Source organism: Rissa tridactyla, chromosome 7 (genome assembly GCF_028500815.1).
Source record: "Rissa tridactyla isolate bRisTri1 chromosome 7, bRisTri1.patW.cur.20221130, whole genome shotgun sequence".
NCBI lineage: Eukaryota > Metazoa > Chordata > Aves > Charadriiformes > Laridae > Rissa > Rissa tridactyla.
In genome coordinates, this window is record NC_071472.1 from 51,106,690 (window position 1) to 51,120,041 (window position 13,352).

General features: G+C 44.1%; 1 protein-coding gene across 3 annotated transcripts in view; it reads right to left on the reverse strand.

Annotated features, from left to right (window-relative positions):
* YPEL2 (yippee like 2) overlaps positions 1 to 13,352 on the reverse strand; it is a 39,335-nt gene that overhangs the window by 9,286 nt on the left and 16,697 nt on the right. The gene's annotated exons all lie outside the window — the stretch shown is intronic.

Consider the following 13,352-nt stretch of genomic DNA (forward strand, 5'->3'; position numbering starts at 1 on the left):
TTACCAACTCATTAGCTCCAACGAGTATTTCTTGGGTGCTGCCTGGGGTAACAGCAAGTAGCTCTGTAAGACATTCTCTTCATCATGAGTCCTGTTCACATGAAAGGCAGAGATGGGAAATCCGCTCACCAGCAGGAGAGGACAAAACACATTAAAGGTGTGATTTAAAACTGCCCTGACAAGAGAACAAGTACAGCCTGTCACAGCATTTAGCTTGAGGCCCTTATTGGTGCCAAGGTACTCTGTGGAAGTGGCGAAGGCCCACTAGAAAACCCCCAGTTGTATGAACGTACATAAAAGGCTCCCTACCAGGGAGCAGAGGCACCTCTGTGGGCAAACAGACACCACGGGGCATGCAGGCAGGGAGACATATCCAGCAAGGAAAGCTGCCTGTGAGGTCTGGCAGCAAGGGCTCTGCCAGCTATAAAGTCACTGCCTGGCAAAAAATACTGAGTCAGTCCTGGAGGAATAACTGTTCTTCAGAGGAATCCCAAGCCCAGTATTAGTTGCCACCCAGGGCATAGAAGAGCCACTCTGGATTCAGAGAGGACGCCTGAGGCACTTGGATATCTCCTTCACTCAGACAAAAGCAGTGCCCTGAGGAATGCCTCTTTTCTTGGGCAGGAATTAAATAGGACACACGGCTCAAGCATGTTTTTATAATTGCATTTATTAGAGAAGCTTCTTTTAATCCTTCTGCAGCACTCAAAGTTCTTTATTATTGTTATTGTCAGCTGGCTGATACCTCACACGCCAACTAGGTCTAGCCTGACTGCTACAAAACACACACTGCATTGTTTCAGCCTCCTGTGTGGTAAAGTAGGAACGCACACAAAGCTGATGCCCCCCAGGCCAGAAAGGAGAGTCCAAGCAAGACCCAGGCAATGTTCCACCTTGCTGCGGCAAACAGCAGGGGCTTTGGCTGTCCGTGCTGCAGATGAGGGATAGCAGCCTGGAAGGATGGACCGCGGATGGGGTAACAGGGATGAAACAGGAGGTCCCACAGCAGCATGCGTGTCATCAAAGCAAAATGAAAGCAGATGAAGCTTGCTAACCATCCAGGCCTTCCCAGCAAATACTTTTCCATAAACACCAAAATGACTAAGTTTGCCAATAACAACAACCATGGGAGCAAAGTTTTTATTGGTACAGAAATAGGATTTTCCATTACTGCTGTACAAAGGCCTGTCTTTCATAAACAACAAAACCAAACCCATCAGCTTTGTGTTCGGGGCTCACTGGACACTATTCCAGCCCACCCCCAGGGGACAGCAGCATCCTTTCAGAGGTGCCCTTCCTTCCAGCTCAAGCCAGCGCGCTTTAGGGGATCTAACGGTGGTCACTGCAAAAAACCAATCACATTAACGATCTCCTGCCCAAGCAGAATTTTTCAACATACCACTGCTTAGCTTCCAGTGCTGCTGCCTGTCTTAATACTCACCCTCCAGCTAGCTAAGGATTTGGCAAATCATGTAAGAAGCAGCGAGAAAGGTCTGGCAACCACCTCAAGCTCACCAGTGCATTTGCTCTCTGCAAGACTAAGCTGACCGTATATAAAGGTAGCACAGGCAGGTTTTATCTGGGTGTTGTAACCTCAACATTTTCTGAAGACGTTCCTTCTCTTCTGGCACTCCAAAGAAATTGGCACATGCTGTGGGCACTATGAAATCAGAAGAAACAGATCTATTTATACACAAACAGATGTTCTTTGCTTTATTTATTTATTTATTTAAGAATCACACAAAGAGATTGCCACAACAGGCTTGGTTTTCCCTGAACAGTGACAGTCAGCACTGAGACCTACTTTCTACGCTATGCATTTTCTCTATGTAAATTTTCTTGATATACATTCAAAGGCGTATCTCACACGCGTGCTTATAAATCCAGACTTGTCGTTCTCTGAAACAACAGCTCCTGGCATCACTTTCCAGCTGAAAGAAATGGAAAGGATTTTTTTGTTGCTGTTTCCCACTGAAAGCCCAAGCACATATTTTTCTCTGCACTGGTAACGCTCAATGTCTGGCTGGAAACACATCTGTATATGCCAGCAACAGAGCTCTCCCTCCCCATCCTGCCTGAGCCCTCTAAAAAAAAACAATACATGCTTTTGAGATGTGAAATACACAACAGCTTTCTCCTCCTGACTGCTCACATTCAAAAACCTTCCCTGCTCCTGGGTGCTCCGCTCAGCGTGGAGGCATCTAAAAGCTGCAGGGCCTAAGGAGTGCTGATTTGAGTACCCAGGTGGGAAACCACAAGCCCGGAGTCAGCTTTTTGGCTGCAGATCCTAGCCTGCCAAGCTGTCTCTTGTTACAGCAGAAGCTCCATGTTAAGATGCCTTTGGCAGCTGCTCTGGTTTAAGAAGCTCCTATCACCCAATTTACAGACACTCATTATGGCCCCCTCAGCTGTGCTGATTCCAAATTAGATCTGTGAAATCATTCTTTTTAAAAACAAATACTTGGTGGGGGGTGGGTTGGTTTGAGGGAAATAGCTTTTTCTCCTTGTACCATATCATGGATGCAGTTTAAAGGGCAACCACACAGACTACTTAATAAACTTAATAATCACAGTATGGGGGCAGACACAAGTCCTTCGGAGTAGGAAGTTCTCAAACTAAATTTGCTGGCAAAGAACCACAGTGCAGAACTGCAGCTCTAGTGAGAGACAGTCTGCAGAATAGGGAGTTTGGGTTTCACAGACGCTGTTAAACCAGATCTGCCACAGAAGGAAGCGTAACACGCAGCCAGCATCTAAGAAGTGCCAGCTCCTTTGCGGTAGACACGTTCTGCTTGCTAGAGATGGACTCAGCCTGCAAGACTGCAAGAATCCTTATATATTCAATACCCATGACCTTGGGAGCTGTTGTTTTGGTTTAGTCCATTTGTTATATTCTGGCCTCAATCCGAAGTGCTGAATCTACCGTTTTGTCTGCTGTGAGCAAGACGCATGACTCCTTCAGAGCCTTCTTCAGCATCGCAACAGCACACAGACAACCACAGACGCTGAGAAAGGCTATACCCCTCCGTCACTCCAGCCTGTTCCACATTCCACCTGCCTTCCACTGACATCAGACCTTTGCATTTGCACATTCCTGTTACTGGTGACCGCTGGAGATGCAGAAGGAAATTTTCACATTCAATCAGTACAGCCAGGGAAAGGCATGAATTCTGAATGTGCTCCAAACACGCCTACGTGCCATACCCCTTCTCCCTGGTACCTACAGCTTCTCATTCACTGCGCAGCCCACTCAGCAGTTCCACACACTGAACAGATGATAGGATTAATACCCTAAGTCTTTGTGATGGCATTCGACAATAGGCTAAACACAAAAAGAGCTGGCTGGAATCATCTGGAAAAATAGGAAGCAGTTGCCAGGACTAAATGGCTACATACTGATGCTTGTTCTCTGCAGACTGCAGCACTGAAAACCCCCACTTACCTATATCCAGCTGGCAGCCGTTTAAGAAGCCAATAAAACAAAAATGAAAAGGCAACTGGTCCCAAAGAGGTACAAGGGGAAAAAGGAACAGAGCGTGCCCCTCCATGCTATGCTCTTGAAAGCTACAAATAATTCTCACTGCAAGGATGCAAACAGGAACAGAGGGGCCAAAGCCACCCCTGGAGATCACCAGCAGTCGACACATCCTAGGCAATGCAAAATCGTACCACCAGGAGAAGCCAGATGACCACAGCCATCTGGACTCCTCAAAAAAGGATGTGTTCTCTGTACTTGTGATAGCCCTGCTGGGACAGTGCAATTCAGTAAGAGAAACAGTATTATAAACTCCCGGGTTTAAAAGGCAGTGAAGTCTGTGGGAGAAAAATTCATCCAACGCTATTCGGAGATAGCTCTGTTATCATTTACTTTCCACCTACACGTACAACTTTTGTTTTTAAGTTGACTAGTCATTTCCACAACACTCCCGGTAGGATTTATCTACTCTTGCTGCTGATTTAGCCTTTAAACACCTAAGGATGAGATGGTCTCATAAAATACAATCTGAATAGGGAGAGGAGACCTTTAAGTATGACCAAAGCCTGATGTCAATCCAACTGAAGCACACAGGAGTTTGCATATAAAGATATGCTCTGAAACACAGGCTCTCTTCACACTCATTCCACTCCCTCAAGTATTTAATTCCTATCAGCTGCTATCCCACCTAACAATCAATATCACACAGAAAGCTCTGCCTTAATGGCACCTTTCAAGCCCTATTAATTATGGCAATAATAATTTGATTAAAAAGATAAGTCCTGCGATGTGTTTAGAGGTACCAGCACTAGGCATATGATGACGCTATGAAGAGGTTACTTGTGAGTCACTGTGCAGTGGAAAAAAAGTTGGGAAAATATAACTACGAAAATACCTGCTGCAGATTCTGGGGGCTGCCCTAGACAGCGCGAGCCATTTCAACCATCTACTTGCATCACGATCAAGTATTTCCTAAGGGAGCACGAGTTCAATTACTTGGTCCCTGTATCCGTACAGACTACAGAGACCTCCTCAGGCTTTGTTAATTCAACCTTGTTCTTCCTTACGGAAGGGACAGCAAATGATCAGATTAAACTGAGATTCAATTTTGCTCCGATTATGTGAGATACAGAGCCACGTCAAGGGAACCAGTTACATTATTCCACCTCACGCACAAATGTGACCTTATCCTGTCCAAACCACATTCCTGAGTTTTAATTGAGTTTTAATGTGGGTCCTTAATGCTATTTAAAGACCAAAGTCGATATAGAATTAGTGGACCAAACTCATCTCTGAAGTAATTCAATTAATTCAGCACACCCTTATTCCCCAGCAGCTTACGTTGCTGTGCGAATACACAGTGAATAACTATGAGTCTGCCGTGTTTCATCCTAGGAACAGCTACATCTGAGCAGTTTTACACCATGTTTGTGTCTCAGACTATGTAGTCTGTGAGAAGGGAGGTGCACAGACTGGAAAGATGAAAGATTTTACAACGTTGGTTTGTTTGGGTGTTTTTTTTTTTTTTTTTGCATTCTGATGGAAGATGCTATTACGGTTTTTTATTCTGCCTCCTGGCAGCAGCAGGTGTTCATTCAACTGCCTCCTTCTCTCCACACCGGACACCAGCAGGGACGAGCCATGTTTCTGATAAGAGCCTTTTGTCCTAATAGGAACCAACTCAGCACTTTCAGGGTACAGGATAGGTGGGGAGAGACTGCAGCCAGACAGGGCAAAAGCTCTGAACACACATCTGCAAAAATACCAGCAGGTTATCCCACTGGCAGCACCTCTGCCTCCCATGAAATAAATTATCTGCTGCTCAGAAAAGGCTGTATGGTGATGCTGTCAGGGAAAAGGTCAATGTAACAGAGCAAATTATTAGTGACTGAAGAACATCACGCTTCTGCTCCATCCCATTTTAGTGGGGGAAGCATCGATTCCTGCTTTTTGTGCGAGAAGAGAACCTTTACCCCTTGGAACTGTTTCACGTTGCAGAAGCAATGCTGCGTGAGCTGGGTCCAAGTCCTCCGTCCTGTGCCACAACCAGAAGAGACGGAAGGGCAGACTTCCCAAAGAGGCTGGAAGAAGTCAGCTGTCACCGCCAGCTAAATCCATCTTCAGATCTACTCAAACCTACAAGAGCCCTTTAGCGCTCACACAGCTTTCATATCACAGGCTCCACAGTGCTCTGAAATCCAGGTGTTCCAGTGCCACATGCCAGCCTCCCTCCTCCTGATGCTTAAAACACTCCGCTTGGCTCAAAATTCAGGCAAATTTTAGTAGTAGTTAAATTCTATTTTTTTAAATAAGGACTTAGAACAGTTTTGTTTGTTTGGGGTTTTCTAAGTGAGATTCTCTCATCTTTTCATATTTGTAGGAGCTGAGATGAAAAAAAAATCAGCACTATTCACAAGACTTCCAAAAATGCTAAAAAAAAAATACCATGAACCACAAGCGGACATGCAGCACACGCTCTGTAGTGTTATCTCCATAACATCAATGCTGCTCAGAAAATGGAAAACAAACGGGACCATACAGATACCCGATCCCATCAGAAGCGAGCCATGAAACGCGGCTCTGTCCTGTTCATCGGAGCGGCTCTTGCACACACGTCAGCACAACACAAAGGTGACACCAATGCTCTGATGGGTCTGTGTTGCTCCCAGGCAGATAGGCTGTACACACTGATTTAAATGGGTCAGGATCCAGGAGCAAATTCCCAGTTATTAATTCATGTGTCAGTATGACTGTCCATTACCACCAGAGGGGAGAGCAAGAGATTTCTTTCAAAGGGAAATTTTATATTGCAGTTGCAGAAGAGAGACCTCTTTGGAAACTTTGCAATTAATGAAGATCAGTATTTAGGGAAATATAAATTGCCTATAATTGAGATTTTTGTTTTTCCGCAAGTACAAAGATTTCTAACACAATTTAAACCACCACTCTGCTAAGCTCAAGCCTGAGCAAAGCTCTGTAAAGCATGTCAAAATTCAGAAAGTAGTTGCAAACTGCTCTGTCCCCTTCTCCCTCCAACACGCCTGGCAGGCTTCCCTCTAGACTTTGACTCAGTTCAGATGCAACACTGTTAAATCTCATCATGTTAGCACGAGTCCTGTGCTATTCAGCCTCCTTATTAAAGCCCTGCACTCCCAGACTCTGCTCTGATTTATTTTTAAATGTGTTCCTAGCCCACAGACTTCAAAGTGAAATTTCAAAATGTGAATGCTAAGGGCAGAAACAACTGAAGACAAATAAAAAATACACCAAATTTACTACTTCTATAAAACTTCAGAGTATTTTGGGGCTTCTCTTATGATTTTTGATGGTCTCTGGTTGCTGCTGCTGCTGCGCTTCAAAACTTGATTTTAAGAGGAAAAGGATGGAAATACCGTGGTAAACAAAGCAGATGCAGTATCAGAGTAATTGCTTTTAAAAGTGAGTACTGCAGGAGACAGACCGCCCCTCTTCTCTACAGCCCAAGCAGGGGGGATAGATGTGTGTGACGAAGAGCCCCACAGCCCCAGGAGAGCAGGGAGCACAAGCACCGCATCAGGGAGCGACCTCTCCCTTCCCCTCCTCTTCAGCTTCCCTCTGCCAAAGGAAAATCCATTCCTGCATTAATGCAGCACTGGGAAGACCTGAGGAAGAAGAGCAGCACAGCTTCTGTGAGCACGGACACCTGCCACATGCCCTCACTTCAGATCAAGGATTCAAGATCTACCAGAGTCCTTGCAGCTAGAAAGGGAATTTAGCACCAAGTTCTTCAAGCAGGTCCAGTTTTCTTCTTGTGGGGTATAGACTTTGTCCCCAGTCTTTCCCCTGCCTCTTGCTGCCAGAAAACAAAGTGCTGTATAATACAAATGTACAGTGCAGGTAAAACTCTGCCTCCTGGGAAACGAATCTCTTTTTTGGGGTGGGGGGCGGGGAAGAGTTAAGAGATCTAGGCTTTTCTAATTATCTCCACCAACTTCTGGAACTACACATGTATTGACACTAGAGTGCTTAATCAGGCAAAAATAAGAGCTTTCATAACCCCACAGGAAAAGGGAGTGGGGAGAAAGGACAGGCATGTGTCTTAGAGATCTGTTTCATTTCCCACAGAGCATTCCAAACGATAAGCCAAGCCATACCACGGAAATGGCCCTGGATTCGGGACAGGAAGCTATAAATTCCTGTACACAGAAAGACCACAGGTTAGTTCCTGCTGGACTACAAGTAGAAGACCACTTGCAACGGAAGACCAACATTTACCCAACATTAAACCAAGAAAAGCCACGAAGGTATGCCTGCTGGCAGAAGCAATGTTTCTTCCTATGAATTGCACTGAGCTTCTCGCAGGAGCACTGCCATGAGCCCTGGAGCAGAGCAGGCCATCCCCCACACGGTGCCTGAAAGGAGATGGTAAACTCCACATTCACTGCACGATCTAGATGACACAGGATGCGAGAAGGAAATCAAAATCTGCATCTTCCAGGTCTTCATGCTGGACCTGGGGCCATACTGCTGGTTAACCCTGATCCTCCACGGTTTCACTGCCAACAAACATCAGCATTCCCAGTTCAAGGGTGTTGAGATGAGTTTGGCATCTCTGGCACTTAAGTCAGTGACATCCATTGAATGTGAACCTTTACATTTTGGTACGTAGAAGGGCAATATGGAGAGAAGCACTTTGTTATTCACTGTGAAAAACTACAGAAGATGAAAACAAAGCCCAGCACTGTCTTTCTGGATATGGAGAGATGAAAAAACGCATTTTATCCTGGTGAATCTGCAATTGCTACAGCAGCAGCTGTGGGGGTTCTCCCCCATCTTTTGAGCACTGCTCTCTTCCTGTAGATTGATGCCAGCCAAAAGCATCCAACAATCAAGTAATTTTAAAAAGGAGTGGCAGGGGGAGGGTAAAGCCCTTTCTTTCCATATTAATTATTGCTACTGTATGGGTTTTAGAGATAAACACAAGACAGAACTGGGATGGAAGATGGAAACTGCTAATGCAACAAGTTATTTAATTAGCAGGATAATAGCGACTGTCCGTGTATCAGTGGAACACTGTATTCCATTAATACAGCCGCTAAGCTCACAATAGCACCAACGCTGACGATGAGAGCAGACTTGCTTTTCAGCAAAAGCAGATCCGTCCGGGGCAGCTGCTCTTCTCTGACCCTGGATAAGATCTGCTGCAGTGAGATGAAGCCACCGTATGTACCCCTTACTGCTGAGAGAGTTAATAAAAGTTTATCTTTCTTTGTTCAATCTGCTACGTAAATTATGAATGTTCATCTCTACTATAAAACACAGGTTGAGGTACTGAAATTCATCTTATTGCTGTAGATGTGCCTTCTATAGCAGCTGAACAAAAATGTGTGCACCAGAGAACAGGTCCCACTACACTGAGAGTTCTCAGCAATGCCAGAGTCAGGGGCAGGCCCAGCCTCTTACACATTTAAAGCAGAAGACGCGTGTACCCATGCCTGCATTTCTGCCCAGCCTCTCCTCTCAGAGCAGGACTGGAATCGAGGTGTTCATACTTGAGATGCTCCATAAGCAACTAAACTTAATCTGATTTTAACTCATCCCTTCTGTGGCAATCACTGCTGAAAGGAGAGAGGTCACTGGAAATCTTTAAATTCCAGGTTTCAGGTAAAGTTTCACTTTCTGCCTCTGTTACTGCTATTTATTCTGGCAGTTGTGACTTCCACGCAAACACACCAAGTATTTTAAGAGAGGGGACTCTGGGTGGAGTTTCCTTGTGCACTCGAGCTTCAAACCCTTGCCCAATTCAGTTCTGCTGGCTGAGAAAAACTGTCAGGCCAAACACCTCCAACAGATGGACGCTGAGGCCCCTTTCCAGGGGTGGCCAGACGTCGCTTCTTCCTGGCAGACATAACAGCTCCTGTAAGACAGATGTGAAGCCCTCTGACAGCATTTCCTGCTACTACAAAATGTGACTGCAATAGAAATTATTGCAAGAGACTCCTCCTGAGAAGTCAGGGTCTTCTCCCCAACAGGCAATACATGAAAAAAGCCCTCGGCATGGCCCCCACACTCATGCGTACGTGACTAAATTACAAATTAAACCAGAGGTCTCAGAGTTGTGAGACTCATCTCTGCATTTTTCCTTGGCTCGTTGTTGCAACTATAAATCAAATTAAAAGTACACACCTGCATGGGAAGTTCATAGGGCAGTTCACCAGCAAGCCTTCGAGCCTGCTGGCTTTTCCTCCTCTTCCAACTGCAAGGGCCAACAACTGAAACACCCAGCAAACCCAGGAAGGCTCAGACCTGATCAACTCCATGCTCCAGTTGTTCAGGATTTGCGGCAGTTGCAGCAAAAACCCTGATGATTCACTGTCCTTCGTCCCTGGCAGTTCCCTGGATAATAAATGGGAACAATATTTTATTTATGCCCAGGTCATCAATTCTAAGGCAGAGGAAGCAGGAGATGAAAGGAGAGTTATTTCCATAAAGAAAGTGATGGATTAGAAAAATCCATTTTTAGCCTGTCCCTCCTCCCTGACAGAGAATTCTAAACAATTTTGAATTATTACATTTTTCCTTCTTTTTTGGAACAGAATGAAATATTTTAAAAATCACATAGCAATTAATTGCCATATAAACACAACTATACAAGGAGGTACAAACCACCTTGGGCTTTTCTATTAAACAACCACATCCTGACTAAACAAGAGGCCTGATCCTGACTGTGTTCAGATCCCATTATGGACAGTAAGAACTGAGGGAGCACAGTAACTTGTAGGGTAAACCCCAGAGGAAACAATTACACAGGACAGAAAGATGCAATTTAGGTATCTGCACTATGTAACAGGTACTACAAATACTCATTACACAGCTCAGATTTCATATCCTGGCTTCTTCCTGCAAAGGGCATTTCTGTTTGTTTATTCCTGCTCAAGTAAAGGCTTCTCAGAGCTGATGAGAAGTACTCAAATGACAGCCTTCGAGACCCACTCCCCTCCTCCCCGCTGCAATACAGCAACAGCAAGGACAGCCAACGCCAGTCTGTCTGGTAAAGGTGTCTTGGGGAGGAGTGTGATTGCAGGAGTTCATCTCCGCCCAACCAATGCTCAATCTCCTGGTCAGGGTGCTGAAGGAAAAGGTTCCCATTTAACAACTTTGATGACATATTGTTCTACTGAGAAGTGAAGTCCTCTCAACTCGCATTTAATTTTAAACTTCACGAAAGCCAAGAACTACAAGAAACGTTACCACAAGTTCACAGCAGTGAAACGGGAAGCTAAAACACCCTTATGACTTCTCATGGAACTGCTCTGCTGTTCACCACTTACAGCTTGAACTCTAGCAATACTTGCAATTAAGAGCAAGCTCTGAATAATACCTACAAGTGACAATTCATTAGGGAACAAGAGCTGAAAAGCAGGATCCAAAAGCTACTGGACGGCTGATGTAAATGTGCATAAAATTGATAAACCTGGTGCATAAAGAGCTAAGCAAATAAATGAACAGAAGCTTACTGTGCTGAGCCAGTAAGACTAATACAATTATGAAATGCACACACTGTAAATCTGATGCTGGAACAATGAGACCAGCCTTGTTTCCATTCCTAAAAAGATGTTGAAACACTACAGATGTAGAAGAGAACTACAAAAATTATACAGAAATGGAAAAAAATAACATTTCACCATGACAAAGGTGAATCTGTTTAGCCTATCAAAAAAGTGATCAAGAGTGACCTTGGTTACTGTACACCAGAAACTTTTATACAGAGAACTGGTAGGTACTATAGATCTATTTCATTAGCAAAAGAAAGAAAATAATGACCAGTGACAGGAAGCACAAGCCAGACAAATCTAAATTCAAAGTCTCCAATTTTTAACAGTAAGGATGATTAACCACTGGAAAAAGTGACCAAAGGGAACAGTGAATTTTCCCTCTTGAAGTCTTCAAATTAAGACTAAATGCTTTTTCTGAAAGACATGCTGCAATCATGATGAAATCCACTGGCCCATGCTCTAGAGGTCAGATGCGATAGCTTCTCGTGGCCTTAAGAGTCCATTATGGTGAAGCTGGGAACTTAAATTCATATTTGGGAAGAAACAAGATCTAATTTTAAAGCAAGAAGAAACCCCATGTAATGAAAAATACTAAGAACTTTACCCATGAAAAAGGGAATACTCGCCTCACCCCACACAGTATTTTTCCTATGATGGAAATGCAGGATTTTCGCTTGATTAGTCTTGGACACTTACTAAATGCCTCTTTCTTTTTCCATTAGATTAAAGTTTTGAAACAACCACTTCAAAATTTTAGGGTTATTGTTTTAGCTTGTGTGCATGCTCCCCCCACTCAGCAAATAATTTCATGTCTCCAAGGCAAACTGACAAACACACACTGGATGGTTCATTAGAAGTGAAGATCTAGGAGCATTGCACACTGCCTTCCCCACATACTCAGAAAGAAAGAATCAAAAAAACCCCAAAACCAGAAAGGTCAACAATGGAGCATCAAATGCTTCGAAGTAGCCGAATTTATCCACAACTCTAGTGCCGGCTTTCAGTTAAGTTTCAAATCCTTTTAAGATTCCCCCAGTTGCAACATGGGGCAAAGCCTGATGCTTTTAGCATGCCATAAAGCCCATTAAGAGGCTGCTGTAGCCACAAGCTCAGGCTCCAGCAGTCTCTGCTAGCCAGGGAAGCAGCTAGGCCACTATGATTGGGAACGTTTGCCTATAAACCTTGCAACTCCTGTCCAAGAAGATAGGAAAGAAAGCTTCTAATTGTTCCCTAGCTAACAGTCCAACCCCAAGTGAGAAAGTCAGGCACACGCAAATCTTCTATTTTTTCTACATTCTCTATGCTGGAAGAGCTGCAGTCTTTTGTGTCGAAGGATTTCGCATTCATGTTCAGGAAGGGTCTCGTGCAGACATCAAAGGAAAACATTAAACTTCCTTGGCAAGCCGTAGGCTAACTTCAGAGGATACATCACTGCATAATGTTTAGCAGTCGGATCACAGTAATTCAGGAAAAAAGAAACTGCAGGACGCCCACAAGACATTCCCTACATATTTCCATAATCAGGGACATTTCTGCTGAATTACTTGTTCATATAGCAAAAAAAAAAAAAGTCAGCAAGCAAGAAACTAACACAGCCTGCTGTGTCTTCCTGCTCTTGTTCCCATCCTTTTCTACCTGACACCAGATACATACGAATTCAAACAGAAAAGGCTGACAAAGAGTTTGAATGGCACAGAGTAGGTAGAAAACAGCATCACATCTGCCGTTTTCAGAAAGAGAAGAGATGATATTTACACTGTTGAATGTCTATTACATTAGCTGTTCCCCCAGGCCCCACTAGAAAATGATGCAGAAGGTATATTTCTCGAAAAAAGTCCCTCTGTCTCCTTCCTGGATAGGTTTTGCCACCATTGATTATTGAATATATATTTTTCTTAAACATTCTAAAAACCATGGGATGTTGTGTATCTATTACTTATTTTTTGGCAATTGGAAGGTATTGAAATATGCTTTTTAACTACAGTCACCTGGCACAGTATTTTTGTTTTTACAGTAAAGCCAAAGAGGATTAGGACATGCTGTACTAATTCACAAGAGCAGACAGTACCTGCTCAAAAGCTCTATCTTCCAAGCAGACTGGACAAGACAGCAGCGTTTCAACTGTACAGGTGGGGAAAGGAGGAACAAAGACATTAAGTGACTTACTCAAGGTCACACAGGAATCTGTTGCAGGGTGCGGTTGAGTTCCCAAAGTCTCAGTCGATTTAGGCATTGGAAAAAGCAATGAAACAAGAGTATGTACTAAATTTGGCACAGATTTTTAAATCATGCATTGCTGCGAGGGAACAAGAACCTCCACTCATGCTAACCCAGGCACCGAA